Raw genomic sequence first — 23,986 nt, forward strand, 5'->3', positions numbered from 1 at the left:
ACAGCAACACAGAAGCAAGCCCCGCACAAGTTTTGGGTGGTGCTGGTCCTTTATTTTAGTTATTAGGCCAGAAACAGAGAAGAGTGTATCACATTGAACAGTGTCTTAAAACAGCATGTCCAGAAAGGTTGTGCTCTTTGAGAATGTTCCTCAGACCATGTTTGCTTTGTGTGTCCTGCCCTCCTTTTTTATTATTACTATTTTTATTTTTTAAATTACTTCATCCTACATCAGTGGATTAATACCTGATTTGACTACTACAAGGTTAGCCTACAAAGAGGAGCTTCAGATTGGAAAAGCTGCTATCAAAACTATGTACTCATGCTATCAAAACTATGTACTCATGCAACCTGGAGTTAATCTTCACATGCAAAAAGTTTGCCTTGTTCCTTCACAATGAAAAAAAGTTAACACACACGGGTTTCCCCTTCCAAAAAAACATCCACAATCCAGCAGAGGACCACGATCTTTTTGGTGGTAATCAAGTATTTGACTTCAGAGAAAAACACTTACTTGGCAATGACATTCATGACAAGTCAGTGTATCATCCCAATAAGCTTTCCAATAAGTAGGGGTATTCAGAAATTTGGAAAAAAATGTTTGCTAGGAACAATTTTATTTGTTCAAGAGCAATTTTGTTCCTTTTTTAAACAGTGGAGAAAGTAATCTACATGCCTGTGAACAAAACTTCCTTCATAAAAAGAAGCCTAGTCTTTTCACATTGAAGATGCCTCTCCAGAAGAGCCTAGAGACCTATAATCACACAGATTCAAGAGTGACTTTTTTTATATTAAGCAGATGATACTATTAGGATTGTCAGATTTGGACTGGCTCCTTCAGACATCGCTCCAGCACACCCACGAACAGCAGACAGCCCTGCTAGGACTCTACTTCCTAGGTGCTAGACAGGCACAATCCACGCATAGGCTGGTAAATTACCTCCTGCTAAAACCAAACTAACTGAAAACCGTGGATTATTCTGGTTGTACTCACAAGCAGAAATTGAGTCAAAGCAAACTTCACACCTCACGAAACTTAAAGCTCCATGCATACCAAGCAATCAGCTAGCTCAAGTCTGGAAACAGAGTCCAAACATTGCACTGCAATCAGTGCACAATAATGACATCAGTAAAGCACAACGTTATTTTCATTAAGCCCAAAAATATACTCAATGAGAGCTTATTCTGACCTGACAAAAGGACTGCAGTAATTTCAGTAGTGATATTTACCGTTATTAGGAACAGGTAATTTTCTTCCTTCTTTTCTTCATTTAGAACATCATTTCACTGTTACTTTTCCAAACAATGTCATTTTAATCTTTGTGGCATGCATATGAGAAAATTGTGTAGGTGCAGTAAGACCAACTGTACCAACACTCTGTCCTAATACCCATTCCAAGCCAACATATATGGATGCATAGAGGGAAGAACAAAAGGGAGAATTCAGTAAAGAAAATTAAAATATTTTATACCAACAGAATGGTGTGCACAATTCCGGTTCAAGTAAATTGTGTCTACTCAGAGAAAACAGAAGCCATCTCAGATGAGCTGCTTCCAATTATCCATAGGAAAAAAAAATAAAATAGGGTTACCTTTTAGCTCCTGATATTACTACTATCTTCTTGGGAATGTTTAGTTACTTTAGTGAAATCAGATGTCTTCCTGGATCCCAAATCACTTTAAAGACATACAGATGGTCTAAATGTTTGCTTTTCTTTTCATCTTATTGTCCACTAAGACACATCAGCCCTGTACTGGCCAGACCATTATTAGTGATACCAAGCACTTAATTCCCCCACATTCAGATAGTCTTCTTGGCCTCTTTTTTTTTTTTTTTTTAAAGCCAGAGGCTTTAAATAATCATTTGCTAAATGATTTGTCCACAAATAACAGACAGGTGAGCAGCAGAGAGGAAGTAGTAATCTAAACAGCAGTACATGTGGACAGCACTGTAATGACCTGTAGTTAAAAGAAACTATAGAAAAATGTCATATATCAACAGCTCCCCACCTTTCTTCAGACTGTCAGCTTTCCATCATGTAAAGAGTGATAGAAGTTGCGAAACTTTTTTTTAATTAAAATTCTTGTCCATTTTATTTAAGTATATTGACTTAGATACAGGACACGTACTCATTTTCTTAGACTTCCGCACTCTACTGATTAGAAGATGGCCTTGCAGTACATCAGAAGGGCCATCCCCATTAAGGATTTAAAAAAGTTGGTCCATTAACTACTTGCATGAACAACCGAAGATTTCCTAAAAAGCACAGAAAATAGACATGAATATGTACATTCTGAGCAGTACAGTGCTACAGACATTACAAACGTGGCAGCTGTTATTTTTAAACTCCCCACAACTTTCCCCACCAAGGAAGAAAGATTCTTCTTCCACAAGAGATTGTCATTAGCTATTAAAAAAAAACTACTGCAAAATGCTGATGTAGTCAAATGAATTATACAATAATTATTTTCTTATTAAGAAACAAATGCATTCCCCGCTTTGGCCGTCTCCCAGAAATATTAATTAATGTAGATACTACATTTTATTTGCATTAGGAAAACCAGAGAGGCAGCTAGGCCTTGCAGAGATTTTAAGAGCTGCTCAGGCTGGATGCACAGATGAATTAACTGCTTCTAGATATTCTCCTGTTCTTCACATCCGTATCTGCTGACTAACATGAAGCAACCCATTAGTCATCCAACAGCTAGTCCAAGCCACACGCTAAATGAATACACATTGCGCATTTACATGCGGTTACCTTAATTTAATATATCAGTGGCTACACTTCTGCATTTTTTTAAACAGTGAAAACGTCGCTTTTACATTTTTAACTCGCCAGAATCATTCAGCTCTCGTAACTTACGTATAATCAAGGCAGCCATTCTTTCATGGCAATAAAACAGCAAAAGCGCAGCCAATGGTGCATTCCTAAAAAAGCAGGGCCTACAGTTCCATCTTGCATCCTGCATCTATTTAAAACAGGCACAGACTCCCAGCCATTACACTTCAAAACCTAAATTCTTCTGAATTCCCATAGTCTTGAGAGAAGGGGCAAGGAAATGATTCTTGCACCTTCATCTCTAAGATGCTCCTTGCTTACCATACACAATTAAAGCAAACAATTATGTGCAGCTGACAACTGATTTTCCCAAGACAGTATGCTAAATTTTGCAATAAAATAAAATAAATTTAACATTCTCTTATCATATGTAAGACGACAAACACAGACTAAAAAAATTAGAGATTGTTTTCACCTTCTAAAAGTAACCCATTCCATTATTCATGCATCCTGTGAAATCAGGGAGCTTTGACAAAGACATGATAGTATCCTGAACATATTATACATGCTTGCTAAATATTTCCATCCCTTCAAATTTTTAAAAGAACGTAGAATGTAATTAGTTTGACAGTTTGAGTTGTACATTACTGCATCTGAATTACTGCTACCATGAGCAGACTAAAAATAGATGAAAACAAATAGTTAAAAGCCCAATTTTGGAAAAACATCCATATTCAGGTATTAGTCTTCAGCAACTGTTGCCTTAAGGGATTCCTGTAGGCTGTTAACACTGGTGTTGCTGAGATAAATCAGGGGTTTTTTTTGTTTGTTTGTTTTTCCCCCCAGAGAGGATTCCACCAATTTTTCCTTTATCAGGATGTCAGAAGTTAGAGGTGATTGCAGCTCAAAGTCCTTCTCCTGATAAGGTAACAAAGTGCAACAAAAAACTGAATTAGTCTAAAGCGATGCTCTTATACTCTTACTCTTCTGCCGTTTTATTGAAGACAGCTGTATTTTACAATATACAAATTCCTTGTTTCCATTGTTTTAGGATAACGAGTGTCTAAGCTTTAAAGGGTTTTTAGTTCTATTTTATCATCTTTAAGACAACCAAACATGTAGCTGAAACCTACACATACCACTGCAGGAGAAGCACAAACTTCTTCCTTGGAAGAGAAATAGATGGAGATGCTAGCTGGAAGAGCAAATTGTAACAGAAACACTGCAGAGCAGTGAATGCAGGGAGCAATGCCCATGTATTGCACTTTCTTCAGCTGAAAACAAGTCCTTGCTCGAAGCTTTTTCTCTTGCTTTCAGTGTAGCACAGCTAATCTTCATTTGACTTTATTCTGCCTCTCCCTGCACATTCCTTCAGTTTTCCTCCTCCTGCTTTAAACCTACTCTTTCCTCTCTTCCCTCCTATTCACCCCAAATAACTGTAATCAAACAACCCCGTAAGCACCTGCCTCATCTTCAGGTCAAAAGCACTCTGGGGGAGAGCTCAGCCCTTCCTTCATAGCACTGGGCTCATCTCAGACTTCTCATCTTCTTGACTTCCATTGATCACCATTAAACAAGCCAACAAACATATATGTGCATTTCTAAATGAAACGTTACGTGGCTTTTCCGAAACTTCAGAATAAAATATTTAGCAGTATTTTTAGCCAGCATTGCTTTTCAAGTCAGAAATTCTGTTTGGAACTGGCCTGGTGATGCAAAAATGTCTCTCATTCAGCAGTCTCACGAGGCAAAACATTTTGCCCCCGTCTTTTTTTTAAACAGAACACTAGCTTACATTCAGCTTCAAGGTATTTTCCGTAGATCCCCTGGGAATTCCCACTCCATATTTGAAATAACTCAAGTTATTTCACTTACTGGAAGGGGCAAAACAAAGAGAAGTAACATCCTACAGACAACATGTCTGGTGTTCAAAAAATATACATCTCAGAAACAATAATTGAGGAGTTCATATTTGTATAGAATTTTTCCTTGGATAAGCATAAGAAAGTATCACTAAGTTGTAGCATGTCCACACAGTAATAACGATATTAAAATGAGATGTGAAAACTTCTTTGAAAGAACTGAGCAGCCTAACAGGTAAGTCCCTACTTGGCCACATACTTGAGAGCCCCTACATAAAGTCACTTACAATAATTAAAGATTATGAGCACCAAGAAAACTTCCTTCCCTTCTCCCTGTAGGATGGTGGGGGGAGAACCAAGTGGGGACAATGCCAGAGCCTTGGTTTGGGCACCCGGCTGCAAGCAACAGGTAACAGCAGCAACCCTTGCACCGCTCACCCCATCCGCCAAACAGCAGAAGGAACCAACCCCACATCTCTGACAGCAGACATCTCACACAGCAACTACAGGCTACCTTCATCTTGGCTTTAAGAGATTTGGGCTAGCTAGCCAGAGTTAAGATTCATCACAAGAAAGTACTTTTTCCCCCCATTGGAGCTCCTCTCTCCATTTCATTTCAGGAACAAAAAGGCCAAATATTCTGATTTATATTCTAACAGCTCATGAAATCTATTTGCTTAGTGCTCTCTCCTTGTCATCCTGCATCTCTTCCCACATGCCTGTTGAGGACCTTTGTGGTCCTGACAGCCTGAATCGCTTGCACTGAGGCTCCCTTTATCCTGAGGTCCTCCCTGCACATATGAAGTGCAGTTAGTGGAAATTAAGGGATAAAAAGCAGATATGGTAGAAAAAAACAAGTCAACATGCCACCATTCCTCCAGCCTCCCATGCAAGCCAAATAGCCCTGAAAGTGCCCAAAACCTCTTTGCCAGCCTTCAGAGCAGCAACAGACTGTTTTCCTAAAGGTAGCCAACACCATAACAGCGCCGACAATAAGCTTTACTTAGCATTTCATTCAAGTCTTACGAAAAAAAGTGGCTTTTTTTTTTGTCTCAAATACCAGTAGTACCTTGGCCTTGAAGAACGCACTCTACTTGCATTATAATGACCCTAATTAGTGCAAGCCATCATTTACTGTCAGAAACTAATATCTCCAACCAAGTATATCAAATTCAATATATTTTCATTAGTTATTATAGACATAGACTTGGCTTTTAACTGACATTCACTATATATTCATTGTTATTAGTAGCACTACACAAGATAATGGAAAAGTAGTTGGGGAGAAATGGAAGATTTTAAAAAAAAACAAAAACACACCATGAAAGGAGGCTCTCAGTTTTCTATGCAGAAAGCTGCCCAAAAGCTCTCCCCTCAAACTCTGAGGAGCTCTGTGTTTTTAATCAGGCCTCCTATTAGCTATTACAGAGCATACAAGGAACTTGAATACGCTGTAAGCCAGAAGACTTAGATTTTAATGAAAAAATGTTATATTCAGCAGCTTGCATAAGCAGACTTACTTCAAAGAATTCTCGCACACTGTGATTTCAAAATGAGCTGAAAATAATAAAAAGCCCAACTCTTTTGTGACTTGGACCCAGTAAGCTGCAGAAACATAAATAAAAGTATACCTTGACCCAAAGCATGAGCTCTTTGGCACTCCCAATAGAGACCTGCTGGAAGAAGCCCTGCACTGTTGCTTCAAATACAATGCCAGGCTTCACCTGCATTATTCCCCCTGCAGAAGCCATTTCTGTATCTATTCTTTATGTGGAACTAATGAATTAGCCATTTGTACTTTCCAACTACCATCCAGAGTATTTATCTTCTTGGGTGATATGATATTATAGAGTAACACAGTTATTGGAAATTAATTACATGAAATAGCTCCCCTGAAAATTACTCTATGCATCACATTTAATTATGAATATTTTTGTAGTGTCACTAAACATAGAATATACTTTGTGTATACTAGTGCATTTCAGATTACAATCCCCACCACAATCCATTTCTTCCTAAAAATCTCTTTATGAAGACAATTTGGTGCTTAGAGTATTTCAGCTCATTTTCATTACACCACATAATGATGGCAAAATAATAGATATGACTGCCTGCTGAAAGATGACGACAAAATTAAGGGCACAACACCACACTTATACCTGCTGGAGATTTTGTGTTTTTTGTTTGTTTGTTATTGTTTTTAAGGAAACATCATTTGTTATAATTCAATGTTTTGTTGAAGATTAAGTATATTAACAAAAACTAGATGAATCTGCTTTTTTTTTTTTTTTTGCAGATTGATCTAACTCATAAGTAATTTATTCTCACCATTAGATCAGAAAAAGTAAATAGTACCTACCAAGAGGTATCTAAGTCACCAGTGGTTATTTTTAGTATGCATTCTTCATCTTCTGCTCACTAAACGCAAGCCATTTCACTACAGTACCCAAACCACTTCAAGCGCAAACTTCTCCAGTAGAAACAAAAGCAGAAAGACCCACCCAACAAATACATTCAGGTAATAATATGCATTTGCAAAAGGTTTCTCCTACAACTTTCTTACTGTCCTCCCCTAGTAACATGCTAACTGCTAGTAGCAATATGTACTAGCATCCACATAATACATGCAAACGTAGAGAAGAGGGGCCTCTTGCATCTACTAGTTCAAAGACAGCATCACAGAAACCCTTTCACCCTTTTTTTTTTTTTTTTTTTGAGTTCCCTCTTTGCTTCCTCCCCAGCAAACACCAGGACTTGATTTTTTTTGGAATTTTTTTCCAGGCTGAGGCAAACAGATCGTGTTGGCAGCAGCATTTCTCTTCCACCTCCTTGCCTGGTGTACAACCCCACACACCGAGGCACAGCTCCCCTTTCTCCCAGGGAACACAACTCTCTTCTCCAACATCCCAGCAACTCCTCACCTGTACCACAGAGATTTCTTGGAAGGCAGAGGACCAGAACCATATCTTACAAGCCAAACATTCACCTTCCCCAGCACTCACAGGGTGCTCCCTGAGGCCCTGCAGCCTGCATTTCTCTTTTTTCACAGCTGCACCTTATCAGCATCGCCATCTTCTCCTCAACGAAGCTTCACAGGTGCAGATAGTACAGCTGGGTCTGTCCCTGGCCAGCCCCTGCAAGTAGGCCACCCCACAAAAATGGGGGGAGCTTTTAGTATTCTTCCATTCCACGTAAGAGCCATTTACCCCCTTTTTCTCTCCTTATACAACTGCAGAAGTCCCCCCACATTTAGCTTGTCTCCCATATCTTGTGACACTGCTGCGCATACCTTCCAAAGCATCCTTCTTTTGGATCAATCACATCCTTTGGGTGGGTGCTGGGGACCCACAGCCAACAAAACATCCCTACTCAAAAAACATGTAAAGGTTAGTAAAGCAGAGAGGCTTACATACTATTGCTGACTGGAAGCTATTGCTCCATTTAGTAAAACAATTAAATACATGATTATTCAGAAGTGAACTCATATTCAAACCAGCTGAACCTCCCTTATGTTTATCATTAAGCAGACTCTAAAGAGGTTGTCTGAAAGAAGTCATACGGGTCTGATTTTTTAAATTATTTGTGAGCAAATGTGAAGGTCTAGCTATCAAAACAGTGGAAACAAATATGTCGCATATAAATAAATCTAAATAGTCTCTGGTTTGCAAAATCTTCGCTATTTCTGCATTTATGAACATAAAATTTAAATCACAAGCAGGATGACGATGCTCCGCATGAACATCAAGATCATCTTCTGTCATTCACAAAGTTGTCATCTACATCGGATTTTATTTTTGGATTTTGCCATACCCTGAGCAGTACATTCAATGGGCAATACCACCAGGTGGCAACTTGAAGCACTAACATTTGGATCTTCCCTCAGGTGCATGCCATCATTCCACAGCAAGCTAAAGTGAAAAATCCTGGCATTATGAGCAAGTCAGCTAATTACTGCTAGAATAGTAACAAAAAAAAAGTCTGTATTTCTATCTCAGACAACATTCTCTATATAAGAACTTTTATTTCTTCATTACCATTTGTAAAAGTTCAGTAGCAAAATACCAAAATGAAAAAAACATCAATGTGTTATATATGGAGGGTTAGAAAGATGAAGAACACAGATGGAATCTAATCTAACAGAAACTGAATTCTGTAACTAAAAATTAATTAAATTGGAACTCTGCTTTTTGAAGAGGATATTGGAAGCAGAATAAGGAGACCACACCATGGAAAATCTGTTTACAGCCCTATGTCCAGCTGTGTTGTTCTTGTGTGTGTATGGTTGTTTTGTTTTGTTTTATACAAATTAGTAGGAATTATGAGAATTGCAAAGAAGCAGCAGGAAGTAGAAGACATCACTGTATGACTGAAGTAGGAAAGCAGCACTGAGGTGAATATGGGTGCAGGAAAAAACTTTGAAATATCACTGTAGTACCTGAAAAAATTGGGCTGGGTATGGGCATGAAGAACTGTCAGAAGAAGGGAAGAAGCAGGGTGATCTTGCAGACTTTGTAGGCTGTAGATTGAACTGGCAAGGGATATAAAAGCTGAAGAGTTTAAAGAGACTTCTGAAGTCCTGAGTGTTTATTTGTAGAAAACCTTCTGTGGTTCTCTTAGCACAGATACAGATTTCAGGCCTACACTGTGTGTTATCAGGTAATTTTACAGTCCTAACAGCATAAGTCAGGTAGAATCTTTAGTAACTAACAACATTGGTAGAAAATCATAATATAAGAACTGGAACCTTGCTTTACCGTTACACTTCACTTGAAAGGGAGAGAGGAACTGTTCTCATTCGAAATTCCACTCTATCAGACAGTAATGCCCAGTATGGCTGCCACACGCCTCCTGGAACTGAAGACAGCTCTAGAGAGAGGTCAGCTTTAAAATAATTAAAACAGAAAAGTTCAAAAACTTTCTTTTCCCCTGCCAAAAGCCCATGTGGAAGTTTAGACAGGGGAGTTGCTCATAAGACAATTAAGTGGCAGAAACTGAGAGAAGGTATTGAAGTCCAAGGCCTGGTCATCATCTTAATTGGGAGAAAGTTCTATCACTCTATGGAAGTATTAAAAAGTAAAAAGACAAAGTCACTTAAAAAATTTAAAAAGCCACAGTGAGTGTTAGAAGTCAAACAGGGTCAGACACAATGGAGAGGACTGAGCCATCACCAGTAACAGGGACCTCTTCAGAAGCTTCTTTTGAATTCATTACCATGCTTTGTATGGGTAGAGCAGGCTGCACCCAACAAAAGGCAACTTCGTGCTCCCTCCTTCCAAGTCCTTGCTCCACGGTAAGGACGAACCTGAAATACTCCATTTTTGTATCCATTTTGCACGTGGAAATTGTATCCCTGACATGCAATTTCCACGTGCATAACGCGGCCTGAATGCACATCCTGAACCACAAAACCAACTCTCAACAACCCAAGACCATCCCTTGGCTGACAGCACCCTGCGTGGGGAAGTTTCCGTGCCTTCATAGCTCTGCAGGACACCCAGCAGAGGTGGCCACCCATGACGAGGAAACCCAGCACAGTTTGTGGAGCGTGAGCACGGCCCCATCTCACTGCAGTGGTGACACACTGCTCTTGGCCAATCGTTTCCAGAGCTATTTTCAAAGGCACGATGGACGCAGCAATTCTAAATCTTAGAAGAAACACAATAAATTATCACTTAAGAATCCTGTCTTATGAGCAGTGTCTCCCTGTATCCGTGCTTTTCCATCCAAAAAAATAAGGATACTGCCAGTTGTTTAAGCAGCTTTAACAATTAATGCATTACAATGCCATTTAGGTGTTACTAGAGGTAAGTATAGGCCTTGGAAAGACAACAGCATACGGCTGAATATGTGGAGACCAGAATAACTGATTCATTCAGAAAGCAATCATTCTGACCATGCGGTTTAAAGCTTGCAGAGCAAGAGCCCCAAAGACTGAGCACATAAACCACAGACTTGAGCTAAAAAGGCAAGGATAATGGAGTGTGCAAGAGACCTAAGTGGTGAGGAAAAAAACAGCATCAAGTGACATGCTGTCACTTTTCAAAGTAGTGAAACAAGGGGGAATATTAATGAAAAAATTTCCTGGGGATAGAAACCCAAAGATTTTTTACCTTTAATCTAGATTGGGTAATGCAGAAATGTGACATTCTCCAGGCTGAATGATACTGTCTATGCATATGAGGGCAGAAGCTGCCCCCATGCAGATGCAGCAGCTTTCACTGCATCTGACTGAGGTTACAAAATGCCTTTACATCCAAACTGGAAGCTAAAAGCAGGAAAGGCAAATTGTATGTTTCAATTCCCAGATTTTTCTAACACACGTCAGTTCCTAAGGCAGAAACATAGGTATTAAAACCCAAGTCACTTAACAAGCTGTTAATCACTCAGTAGAGTCTGCTGTAAAAAATTTGGAGCAGAATGTTAAACGTTCATGTTTCAGGAAGTAATCAAAAGACGAGTACTTCGTATTGGTACTGGAAAAAACAGCGTACCTCTCTTCATCCTTTCAGCCTCTCTTACAAAGAAATACGAGATATATTTAATTCTTTAGCCACTAGATTTTCTGTGTAGGTTTCTTGACAAACAACTCTGATCTTTTCTGGGATTATCTTCAAGTACCTATATATGCAAGGAAAAATTCAGTATTAGCCTTCGAGGTCTTTGAACTTTAGATTCTTTCATTTTATTCAGTTTTAATAGACTGAAATTCTAAAGGACCTTTACAACACTTCAGATTGTATTGCACCATTTGTGTTACACGAGTCAGGAAGCCATACAGGGGACTTTTGTATGGAGCCACAGAGGACAAGTGCCGAACACAGCCTGGATATTGGCATCGCTTGGGGCTAGCTCGCTTTAAGGGAGCAATGGTACAGATTAACCCCTGCATTCTGGCTTACTCAGGATCCTTACACGGTTCACCCACGTAACCACCATTTCATTTTACATACTTCAGTTGATAGCACACTTCGGTTTATAGAGAGGATAACCACATTAGGACATTCAAGCTATCTGCTGTAAGACATGTAGGTCACAGAAACACAGTGTCAGATAAAAGGAGCTAAGCTTCATCTCCCTTTTGTCTCACAGATTACAAGCGATTCCACAGTCTAAAAGAAGATGTGTAAATCCTGATTATTCAGGACTGCCACCAGTATCAGTTTCTTGCACAAAGGAACACCTGGTAGAACATAAACCTGAACAAGCCTGATGTGAATATTTCTATAGAGGACTTCCTGGGGAGTGTCTTCCCACTCCAGCTAGCATCTTCCCATACCAGCTTCCCCACCTTTGTTTGCAGCATGATGGGAAGCTTAGAATCATGCTCAAATCATAATTTAATTAAGATGATCAACTAGAATAATTACCTACAGAAAGCTATTCTCCAGCCTGCATATGGCTTAAAACTTGATCCTTTATTCACAGATAGGACCCCCGCAGCGGTGACTCAGACACGCACCATGTTGATTCCCCTGCCATACGTAGGCATATCTGTACCTAGAAGCAATGCAGAGGTTCAAGCTTGTGCAGTGTGTGCTGCTCTGAAACACTTATTAGCACTTTTGCAACTAGAAGGGATTAATTTGTTTCTCTGTCCCTCACAGATACTATGGTATGCTCCTGGTAGATTCTGGCACACATCTGTTCAAGCTGAAAACCTTGATCCCAATCTCCAGAGCCATTCCATAGAACAAGCCCCAGCTATACCAATCAGGGATAATATGTGCGTTTTTACATGCCAGGCTGCTGCACTCCTTGGGATTGTGTAATCTGTAAAGCCCGAGATGGCTGCGAGTGCTGTTCTTGTTCAGAAGGATTTGTGAAATGAACTTTGTGAGCCCAAATACTTTTACATGTTACCCGGCTAAACTAACGCTTTCACATCACAGGGCACACACAGAATTATTTACTCCCCAGTCTTAGATTTCCTTACATAGGAGGCAGACAACCCCTCAAACACTAACGGCAAGTGTCAAAATAAAATAAAAGAAAACTGCAATATTAGAAGTCAGATGAAAATGATCAGCCTATTTACATATTTACAGAAAAAGTTTGCAACTTCCATGGCTCTATTTCATATGCCCGGAGACACAAATCTCCAAGACTTTGATATAAGAATTTCATTTCCAGCAAAATGTTATTTACCAAACAATATATGCAGATAAATTCAAAGGGACCATCAACTACTAGGCTTAAATACACTAAGCAATTTCCCTTCCTAAATTTTGCCTTGAATGCTGTTTGACATATTTCCAGAAAAAAAAAAAAGAAAGAAAGAAAGAAAAAAAAAACCCACAACATTAATTCTTCACTCGTGCATTGTATAAGCTATGTGATTTACTAAGAGGAAATCAAAGTTTTCACAAAGTGTTTGATAATGGACCACCTTCATCAATCACTATGGCATTCCTCTCCAGCAACTTCCTGTGAAGTCTCCGAATGATCCTGCTTCCCCTCCATCCAAAAGGCAATGTGAGTTTTGTTTAACTCCCTTAACCATAAAACACAGCTCTTCTGTTAGCCTGTCATCTACTAATCAAGGCTCTATCCGGAAGGGCCCTGAATATCCATTAGCAGTTGGAATGCTGCATTCAAATGCCAGTTTCTAGCAGAAAAATGACAGATTTCGGAACTATTACTGCTGTAGGATAATTCTTCTTCTGCAGATGCAGACGTTTGTGTGAGTCATTTTAACAGTTGTAGTGCAAAATACACCATAAATCCCACAAGTGCTAATATAGGACAGTCCCATCCGCTACTCTGATAGGAGAAAATCCCCAAACACATCTTTCTATTACAGCCCAAACTTCTGAATAAAGTTTCTTTGTAACAGTGTAGGTCTCTGGCATATCAACTGAAAATATTGGATGCTTTGCACAATGAAAATATGACCTTAGATGATGAAAATAACCTCGTTTACTGATAGTCACAGATAAAGTATCAGGAGAAGCACACTGCTGTTCCTATGCTAGATGAAAGATAAACCTTAGTATGATAAATAACAGCATGTACTTAAACAAGAAAATTTACCTATATTTTGCAGTGGAATAAAGTGGCATTTCATAGGGTGGCTACGCAACTATGTATTCGGAGAATCTCTGTAAATTTCGGAAGTTTCTGAAAGTTAGCACAAGTTAATTTCTCTCATATAATCTTTATTACCAGCATCTTATTCATAAGGAACTCATTTTGTTCTATTCATACATCCAATATGCAAGGTAGGTAGAGGGACAAGTTCTGCTCTGTTTAGACTACTTTCATCGTCTGTCAAATGAATTTAGGACTTCTCTGCTCTAAGTATTTTAAAGGGGGAGCAGTGAAATTCTGCACAAAACTCAGTTTCAAAAGAGTCTGTTGCTTTCTACATACATTGTAAACCCAGTTTTGACAGTATTGTTTTTTTTCCCCAGCGGTTTCACATAGCTATCCTAGCCGTTCTTACCACTTTGAAATGGACAAATAGGAACAAATATATTCTACTGCCTTACATGAATTGTTATGAAATGATGGTAAATACTGCAATGACACTGATGCATTAAACATCTTACAACTTCCCAAGCAGAAACAAAAAGAAAAAACAACCAACGAACCAACTATACCCTTACCGCTAAACCCCTACAGCTGCAGCAGCAGGTACTGGGCCAAAATACAGAATATATAATAAGAGCACGTAGTAGTACATTTCAGAAATATTAAGATATATGACTGTTACTTTACCCCAAAATTCTCCAACGTCAAAAAGTGGTGTGGAAGCAAGTGACAGCCAGGACAACAGGTGTGTGGGTAATAGGTGGTTTCTGTAAAACCTCTTCATGCAAAAAAGGTCAAGGGATGCTACTTCCACATGAAGACATTCCGGATGAGCATAGTTCATCAATAAACCCTAATCCCTGCCTTCAGGCAGCTGATTTACTAAACAGAGACTGTTAACTGAACAGAAGAAAATAATTTAGGGGTGACAAGAGGGAAAAAAAAAAAATCTAAGCCTTCCTTTACTGACAGTGTGAAGGTTAAAAATTGGGAAAGGCTGCTGTCAGAAGTTCCTGCTCATTGGAATTCCACACATCAAAACCGGGAGCTTTCTGGAACTATGGAAACTTACTCCCCAATTCAGAGACAAGCACACAATATCGCAGATGAAAGACTGCTGACTGCTGTGCAGCTAAACTACTAATTTACTTAGCATATTCTCTTTTTCTGAGATCTCCTTGCAGCTGTTCATTGCAAATGATCCAAGGCAACATTCACATGCTGGAGACAAGCATAGCAAATTTGAACTAAGGAAACATTTTTAGGAAAAGGTGAAAAAGGATCTGAACTCAAGAGAAAAAAATAAATGAACTCCTCCTGGTTCTGAAGCATTGACAATGTATGCACTCGTTTTGTCCCTTTCTACAAAGTGAAAAGTTTATGCATGAAATTTAAAATAAGAAGGATTAAAGGGTAAAGAAATTAAGCTCTTGTTCTAGATATAAGGACAAATGTTAGCCAGTGAACTTGTATACATGTTTTGTCTTTGTTGCATTTGTATTATACTGTTCAGATTTGCAGTTTACTTTGGGAAATAATATTATATATAATTAAGTGCAATTATGAAATGGTGGAATCATTGTGGAGTCTAGTCTGGAGAAAGCGGATGAACAGCATTTTGATTAAAAACCCAAATTAACAGACTACGAGAGAGAGGAGAGTAGGGACACTAGGAAACCATCTGGGAGCAGAGTCTTTTCTTTGCAGCTCCTAGTCGAGGCCTTGGACATCTCCATGCAGACAACTGCGAAACCACAGTGATGCCCACCTGGGACCAGGGGAATGGTCCCTGGAATGGGGCTGGGAAGTGCTCCGGTCAGTGGGGCACGCTCACTGAGCTACAGTTGGTATCTGTGGTCTTCCCTGATCCACAGCAGGTTGGAGAGTGCTGTCTTCCAGCACTCTCCTGACCTCTGCACATTTTATTTGGATTGATAAAGTTTTGATAACGGAGTTTTGTTTCATTTTGCTTTGTGAGTAACAGTTCAGAGACTCGAGAGACAAAATAATTAATAATTGAGATTCTAAGGCTTGAATTCTCTTGGAATTTTGCTCATTTCATACTGTATAATTTAACTTCTTTACTCAAAGCAAAACAACAACAACAAAAAAAAAAAACCACAAAACAGCCTGTGCTTTCTTGCATCCATCTAATTCCATTTGCCTGTTAACAGGAATGAAATGTGAAATGAAACAGAGAGCTGAATATTAGATTTTGAAAACCGAGTGTGCTCAGGTAGAGACTGATACTGATCATTTTATTGAAATATAGCTCCTAGAAACCTTTATAAGAAACAGTTGTTATTGTTAATGACACCTCACAAGACATAAATATGCCACCATATGTGTATACATGCTCCATAGCCTTCATGCACGTCTCATGGTGAAGACTTACTGACATCAAGGCACTGATGCAATCAGCCATGCAGTTCTTTGTACAAGATTTCTTTCCACTCTTTTCATAAGTCTCCCACTGTTATTTCAACCTGTCAAGTTTTCTGGGAAATAGTGTCAGCTGCAGTTCTTATGTTATAACTAGACATGCCATGCACCCATGTGCTCTCGAGTTTCCTTTGGTCTGAGTAAGTATCAGCTCGGTCTCTTCTGGCAAGAGTTACAGACAGAGATAACTCCCAGCTTCCCTAGTCCTTCACATGACCTCTCCTAAAAAATTAACGACCTGATGGATTAAAACCTACCCTTTTCTCACAGATCCGTCCTTCTGGGCACCCTAGGTTACAGTCTCTCTCTTTTCAGGGACCAGGGCTGGATGTCACAGGTAACATGAGACTTTCAAAAGAGGTCCTGTGAACTTCTATTTTAGATGTACCACAAGATAAAAAGAATTGAATATATATATATATATATATATATATATATATATATCCCTCCTAGAGCACAACTTTCTTCACTCCTGAATGTCTTTTGGAATTTAGCAGAACCCTCTGTGATGTCCTTTGGCAGTTTTCCTTCCACGTACTGCTGTCCCTCTGTCCTCCAGCAGCTTCCTCCATCTCTCAAGAAACTTCTGAACTATGTTCATCCTACCACTAATCCTGGTTTCCTTGCCCTGCTTTTAAATTCCACTTCTCCTCAAGACTCCCAGATCTGCAGGGGAGGAGGACGGGGGAATCTCAGGTTTTCAGCAGAGCCCACACTGTCTTTTGTTCTAAGTAAATTATTATCAGCCTCTGAGAAGGCACCTGATAACAGTAAACAGACTGGCAGCCAACAGCTTGGCCCCACTCTCAGAATCAGCAGCTAAAACTAAACTCAGTCAAAAAGCAGCCATTGAGCCCAAATTAATTATATACAAGGCAAGGCGCAAAGAGGAGAATGGTCTACTGGGAGCTCCTGAAGGAAGCTCAGTTGACCTGAAAAGCAGCACTGGCAAATTTTATTTCAGATTTTCATGGGACTCTGCTGACACTCCTGGACCTAAAAGTTGTGTTGTTCCACTTTATACAAAATCTAACGCTGTCAGCTATCTCTCCACCCAGCAGATGCTGTAAGGTGCATGTAAAACCATTATTTTCATATAAAATGTTATGTTTTTCTTATTTGCCTTTTTAAAATTAATTCTCTTAAATATTGCAAATCTTACAGAGACATCAGGGCATTACAAAGTGAGACAACTGCCTGTTGAAAACACGATTTCTTTACAATATTGAGAAAAACTTGATTCTCTCACACAATTTTGAAAAAGAAGAGAAAGGGATACGCTAAAAACTCTCATCAACACCACTGCAAAATACAGGCTCTTTTCTCTGTAGCTATTATGTGGGCTGTTAAGTCCTTGGACAGAAGATAGTTTTGCATTCACCTCTTGCACAGCCCTGTATATATTGTAGGTATGTATCTAAAAATATCAGATTATTGATAACAACTTATTAACAACAGATAGTTAACTGCAGATGCCCAATCTCTCTCCATCATGTGGTCTGGAGGAAAAGTCTGAAACAGAAACCTAGTCACTCTTCAAACAGTAGAAGCAGCTGCAAAAACTGGCATTTTCTGGTGATTCATACATTTCTGACATTCTGATGGGCTTTCCCATACTAACTGCTCTTTTGCTTAACAGATCTTTACTTTCCCTCCTTGCCCCAGCTCTTTAATTCAGTTACACTGTTTATTCATTTCTCTTTCAGTGTCACATTTCCTTTCAATTATCTTTTATCTCCATCACCAATTTTTCTTCTTGTCTCTCTCCCATAGTCAAAGTGGAACTAGTCTGATATTTTCTGACATCAACTGTTTGTGGATTTTTACCACAAACTTCTACCACTATCACTCACTCCTGGCTAATTAGATTATAAACCCATCTCTATGCGTTTCTACTTGACCAAGCAAAGCTGGTCTTTAGGCATTACCAAAATAAACAGTATTAGCAACAATTAAAAACAGCTTGACTCAAATCCCACTGCGCATGGTTCCACCATGAACTTGCTTAAATCATATGTTCAAAAGAGCACATATGTTTTCATTGCTTTTACTGATTTAAATCCTCACGCTTTTTAAAATGTGATTGAGGGAAAAAAAAAACAAAACACAAAGAGATTTCTGAGGTTAAATACTGCAGTTAAAATAAGCCAGACTTAAAATAAAAAGTTGGCATTTTAAAGGCCTGCAAATAGGAATAACTCTACCCATGTCTGTATAAACATTAATAACGGGACCTCCTTTCAGAGCTCACGTAAGATGTATGCATCTGGAGTCACACGAGCACTAGTGCGAACTCTCTAATTTGCAACCAGAAGGTCTGGAGGTTGAAAGAGGAAAAATCACTCAATGGAAAGGGCCTCTAGGACATAGATTAGGATCTTACACTTTCAAACCTCTGTTTCTGTTGGCTGCAGCTCTGTCTGACCACTGCTGAGCTTGAGCACTCGCCCACTTTAGCACTCTGAAGACAAAAAATGCAATTCTTTATTCAAGCTGTTTCTCAGCTGAGCACATCCTATGCAGCAGGTTTCTGGGCCAGGTAATTTCTCTCCCCCCCACCCCGGTGCTGGAAAAGCACATTACAGTAATGAGTAAAACCATGCTCTCGTTCGATTGTTCCTGTTTTTCACTACTGCAGTTCTACTTCTGAGTAGTCCTGGCTAATGTGTTCTCTAATTTCCCACTGATATTTGCGGAACGCTTTTCTGCTGCAAGCTACTTTTAAGAGGAGCCTTTGCTCCTCTGCACAGGCTACTGGCACGGTAGGTCACTGTGCACCGGGAAGAAAGCAGTTCTGGTGGAGAGCTTTTCCTTTCCTACCTCACTGAAGACACCGCAGAGTGGATGTGTTTCAGACACACCTGTGCCCCTTAGCACAGCAAAGCAGAAAGAGAAAACAACAAGAAAAAAAATCTTTTTGATTTGGGGTTTGTTTGTCTGGGACTTGGGCTTTTTTCATGTTAGCCAAGAAGAAAATCTGCAGTCGGGATCAGATTGGCATCTCTTGGTCTCAGTTTGATTCCCATGCTGCCCAGGGCAACCTAACAACGGCGTGCTTTCCACATGGGACAAAATGCAAGACTGCAATCTAGCCTTAGAGCTAGAGGACATTACATTCCCAACGTGTATGAGACTCACACGTAAGCTATAAAACCTATAAAACTCAGCATTTGCTCAGTTGCATGTATAGCAATGCATAGGATACAACATACAACTTCCCATATCCATAAACTTGATTCAGATGAGCCTATCGTAAAATGGGGATTTTACCCTTAGAAAAGAATAGCAGAAGCGTAGGAGTTAACAGTTTAGCGGAAGAAGTTTAAAAAAGAAAAGCCTGAATATAGCCTGTAATATATAAAGTGAAAACTGACAAAGAGATGGTAGCAATATACCATCAAATCCTTTGCCAAAGCAAATGAAAAAGTCACCCGGGCAGATAACATCTGGATATATGCAATCTCAATTTAGTCAAAATCCCAATGTAAACAAGTCCACTGATAGCAGAAGGGTAGTTAAACATTCCACTAGCTTTGGATAATTGAAACCATCTTTTTTTTTTTTTTTTTTTAAAAAAAGAAAATAAAAAACTTTCAATGATCAAACTCAGAGGAAGAAACTGACAGCCATTGGAAGGATTCCACTAGAATTCCAGTTTTTTACTTAGCAGACAAACATCTCTGCAAACAATATTTTTGTTTACACAGGCTAGAAATTGGTCAGCGTCGTAGCTCTCAAACGGCTTAATACTAGTAAACACTAGTAGTATATAGTATACACATTATTTACAATATAAACACAGTATATTTTGATCTGATTTATCAGAGTTAGAGTAACACATTCTGCTAATTCTATTATGGGATTATTATTTCCAGTGATATGAATATTAAAAGAAAATCTGGGAGAAAATACATTTGGAGCTGTATAACATGGAGTTTCTTTAAGGCACTCACACCACCCTGCAAGAATCCTAGAAAAAATGGCAGCAGTCACTCTGGGAATGGTAAAAATGCAGCAAACGAATTCAGTCTCAAAGAAATTTCATTTAAAGGCTATGTAGGATCAGTGGAAATATATCATGTTACACAAGCCTAATTATATATTGCAATAGTCACTCAGTCAACCCGTATGTCAACTTACTGCATTAGTACATTATCACTGATAATGAAGTTCTGACAGTAATCTGAAACATCTGCAACAAGTACCAGCAAAGCCCTTGAATGGAGAATAGCATTAACAAAATACTTTTTTTTTTTTTTTTTTTTTTTCCAGTGCTAACAACTTAACATACTTCTGGGGAAAATGTCATGTTAGAAATAACTGTAATCATATATAAATCAACTTTCATGCTTATTGCGTGAATGCACATGAAATTAAATAGTCTATACATTCTAGCAGTATCCATGTAATTTTTATGAAACAAAGCTGGAGCATATAGAGCAGGTCAAAGTCAAATGTTGGAGAGCTCTAACAAGGTTAGGAAGCACTAGGGGGTTATGAAAAGAAAAAAAAATCCAGTAATGTTCATTGCAAAAGTAACAATTAAAAGGAAAATATCATTCGTATGTGCCCCAGCAAACCCTAATGACAACTGTCTAATTAAAAAATAAACTCTAAAAATTCTAAAATTCTGCTCTCCTGTAGCTCACAAGGCTAAAAAGCTCATTTTTTAAAATAGGCCAACTCTCTCATCTCTATGTAACAGTGACAGAAGCAAGTATTAAATTGGTTCATTTAAAAAGAAAGGGATTATCAGAATACTTATTTGCACACAGTTATGCAGAAAACATCTCAAATGAAATTCAAGAGCTATTTTACATTGAGTAAAACTCTTAAGTAAATCTAATAAACAACACAAAACAAGTTAGGTTTCAAAAAAAAAAAAAAAAAGAAGAAATTAAAGAGGAAGCCCCGTATTAAAAAAGTTAAGAGGACAAAACTGAAAAGCTTACTCACAAAAAACTATCTAGTTTACATGAAACTATAGGCATAACATGGTGCATGTGATGGTCATTGATATGGCATTTTAAGATACCCCACACCCTGACAGAGATAACTGATTACATTCCCGTGTATTGCAGAAGGTAAAACAAACATGAACTAATGTCTGGGTTAGGGCTGGAGCTGAATATCAAACTACAGACCCTTTGAATTGATTTGCACAGTAAAAATCACATTGCACTGTCATTTAATAATGAAGCTAGAAGAGATATCTGACTTTTGCTGTGTGCACCATGCCTAAATATTTACGGACAACCTTTGTACAAGTGCAAAGATAAAAAGGTTCAACTGTCAAGACAGTCTGTGGGACAGGCACAAAATTAACCATTCTGAAAGTGTTATTCTATCGCCTTGCACTTTGGATAAACTCATCGTGGACACACTCTGTATTAACATATCCATTAGATATTGGTATGTTAACAGTGCTGCATTGCACATGAATGGCATAGTACCATCAATCAAAGTCTTTGTGCTTAGATCCCATTTTTCTATTGTTCTCCAATGTTGGGCTGCTTAAATATTATCATTCAAACCACAAATGTATTCATGGAAATAGGTCTCAAAGAGCATGTTTCAATCATTCATAATCCTGCTGCATTTTTCAAGGTATGACTCACCAGCAGCCATGTATCTTGGCTATACTTGGGGAATGTTTTGTTAATTTTATAAGGCTTTTCTTCTATTGCAACAAATATATATATATATAATTCTAACAGTATTTGATTGATATTGTACTGTTCATTAAAAATGGAATGACTTCTTTCTGCTGGAACACAGGTTTCCAAATAGAAAAACAAATGAAAAACAGTAGCTCAGAATTACCTAATTAGTAGACCTATCAATCTCCTGAATCATGTTTTGAAGAAAGTGAACATGTGCAGAGGTTTTCCTTTTTTAAAGATACTGTAATTCCAATCTTAAAATTACACTGGTGCATGTATTCATTATTAGTTCCATGTTAGTTCCAAGGCATGTTGGGATAGTTAACCTACTTCATCATGGCATAATTCAGCCAGCTGACAAAGTCTCTCATTTAAGTACCACCCACAAAATTGCATTGCATGTACCGGGCATTTTATCAACGACATTTTTATTCCACCACATTATATTCCTCTAGGGGCTCCATTTTTGGAAATTGCTCAGTGTCCCCTTTTGAATGTAGAATGTGAAAAGAACACATCCCTGCTTGACCCAAACTTGCTTGACCCTGCTTGACCCAAACCTGCTTTGACCCTGCTTGCAGCTCTGAGATGCAATACTCCAGAACAGAAACTGCAGTTCCCAGCAGTGGGAACTGCTTTCTCCTCTTCTTCCTCCCTGAATTCTTCCAGAGAAAAGAAAACAAAACACACACCATATCTGAGATACATCAGTCTGGAAGATGTTCGTATACTGCAGAATTCATAGACTTCTCGATGAGATTCTCCAACAGCTGTACTGCCCCACTTCAGAAAAAAAAAATCTGAAAGGTATTTACACGAAGTTAAACTTGGATCCCCTGAGCAATGCACTGAAGGTAATCACCGGTACATCTGTTTCTGTCATATTTAAATTCATAGCCTAATTCAATTGCAAATAATTAGCTATTTATCACCATGAAGTTCACATTACAAAATTAGACGGGGCCAACATGACCCTAACCATTTAACAAAAGATTCAGGTCTTAAAAGGAGGAAAGGGGAGAGAAACAAAATAAACCCTAGCAATCAATCCCCCAGTAAATCAAACACAATCAGTTCTGCTTGCCCATCATACCCCTGCAAAACCCAAATCCCTTTGTTTTTTCAGACTTACAGAATATATTGCCATACATATCAGTTAAGCCCATCTTTCATTTTTATAGCCTGAAGAGGAGAATTATTTAGTCAAAATAACGTGAGTACACAGCTCTTGTAATACTTGTGACCTCGGTTTCAAACACCTACTTTGAAACACTACTATAACTCAAGAACTTTTTTTCACTTGCAAGGACATCTTAATTATCCCACCCGTGACATGAATGTTTTTGGAAGATAAAGTCTGTAATTAACTTGTTGCCAAACAATATGTTTACTGTCCCTGAAGGTCAGTTCTCATATAAAGACATAAGGACACTTAACTTTGGGAGATGTGTATTGTAACTGCCATCAAACATTAACTAAGTGGTCATCCATTATCTATAGTAGCAGCAATCCCAGGTACGAACATATTCCAAGCGTTATAAAATGGTTCTGCTAAAATAAACTTCTACCAAGGCTCGCAGAAAATAAGCACGACCACAGACATAGTGCTTGACCCACTGTAACAGGACTCACTAGAAATTCCACTTAATCTCAGTAGTCAATCGGTAGTGGGAGAATTTGCTCAAGACAGTCAAACGCAATTGTTTCTACGCTGCAGAAATCTCTCTTTGCTGATTGCCCTTGTCAGGGAAAATGAAAATTTAAAAGATTTCACCAAAACAGCTGTAAGGACTCCTTGCCTCATTTTGTACTGAATTTACACCAGAAATCCGCACACACCGGTCGAACTTGGAAATCTGTGATGTGCAAAGGGCAGTGGGAGGGTCTGTATACATCAAGAGGTTTCATTAGCCCTGCAAAGCCTCGAAAGGCAGCTGTACACTCCTACACAGTTCAGGTCCGCTGCTTTTTTTCTGCTTTCTTTTTCTCCTGGACACTTTGGACAGCATCTCCAAATCCATGAACCATCTTACAGCTATGCTTAAAAGATGTGTTTGGTGAGGGTAAGAGGTACAATCCATATTCCTAAAGAGCTTCCTGGCTTAGGCAAATGAGAATGCAGCCATGGTTGATTAAATATCTCCTATGATATATCAATTAATTGTATACATGTGCTAGGAGAGGTACAAAGAGGAAAAAAAAAAAAGGAA

At 38.7% G+C, this 23,986-nt stretch overlaps 1 protein-coding gene and 1 long non-coding RNA gene across 4 annotated transcripts in view; both read right to left on the reverse strand.

Moving 5' to 3' along the window:
• The window catches only part of MACROD2 (mono-ADP ribosylhydrolase 2), an 861,378-nt gene that overhangs the window by 435,028 nt on the left and 402,364 nt on the right, over positions 1–23,986 (reverse strand). The gene's annotated exons all lie outside the window — the stretch shown is intronic.
• Positions 2,013–8,283, reverse strand: LOC121068139. The gene is made up of 3 exons (XR_005818651.1): positions 7,931–8,283; positions 7,628–7,775; positions 2,013–3,697 (listed from the first exon to the last, which is right to left on the reverse strand). It is a non-coding gene; the product is annotated as an uncharacterized LOC121068139 (long non-coding RNA).

Source organism: Cygnus olor, chromosome 3, assembly GCF_009769625.2.
Source record: "Cygnus olor isolate bCygOlo1 chromosome 3, bCygOlo1.pri.v2, whole genome shotgun sequence".
Taxonomy (NCBI): Eukaryota; Metazoa; Chordata; class Aves; order Anseriformes; family Anatidae; genus Cygnus; species Cygnus olor.